We start from the raw sequence: 1,051 nt of genomic DNA on the forward strand, positions 1-1,051 counted from the left end.
ACACCCCCCACCTAAATGCAGCCTTTCTTCCTTCCACTCATGCCCATGTGTAGGCACTTGAAAGCTGCCTGCACTTTGATACGCTGCTACCCACTGAAGTTGAGCGCCCGATTAACCCTTGATGGCGCCACCGGTACAACCAGCCTTTCTTTTTACACTCTTCTTATGTGGCGATTTACGCAACCATTCACCAAACTTTCCTTCCACCTTTGTCTCTTCATCTTCCGGGCAGAATTTCTCTGAATGGCCCATCCTACCACACCTAAAGCAAAAGTACGGTACAGTACCTCACCTCGAATTGCATCATGCCCTTCTCCTTAATCTTTGCTTCCACCATTGGCTTCAGCACCTCCTCAAGTGGATAAGCCACTTTGCCCTTAGAAAATTTCTGATCGCTCCCCCTACCTCCAGCACTTTGTTGCTCACCTTTTTGGCCAAAACCCCTACAAACGCGTTCCAGGTACATCATAGAAACGTACCCATAGATCAACTGAGTCAATGACAATCTCTGATGGACGACTGAGCCCATTATACGGAACAACAATCAACGTGTCTCCCTTATGCTTCCAAGGACCCTCATTGAGCACATAGTTGTACTCATCTTCTCTATCAAACTCCAAGATAAATCTGTTAGCCTCCAGGTTTGTGATATCAATTTGCTTGTGTAGCTTCCATGCCACTCCCATCTCATCAACCATACCTTTAGAACGTTGCTCGGAATAGTATCTTGCCATCGCATACCACTTTTTCGTGTCCTCCTCCATGCCTTCCGATGGATCAAAATCGAATTCCTCTTCCTCCATGGCCTTTGGAATAGGAACTTCCGTCTCTGCCACCATTGCTTCTGGCACCAAGACCACCTTATCACCTTCCTTCAGCAATACAGGGTTGCCGAGAAGCTCTCCTACACCTTTCTTCATCCTCTCCTGATCTTTACCAGTAGTGTCCATTAGCACGTCATAAGGTAGCAACCTCTTCTGGCACTAGTTTGAATTACATATTCGGGTGATTCTGGAGCAACCCATTCTTTCATTACTGCATAGTATGTAGC

Source organism: Setaria italica, chromosome V, assembly GCF_000263155.2.
Source record: "Setaria italica strain Yugu1 chromosome V, Setaria_italica_v2.0, whole genome shotgun sequence".
Lineage (NCBI taxonomy): Eukaryota > Viridiplantae > Streptophyta > Magnoliopsida > Poales > Poaceae > Setaria > Setaria italica.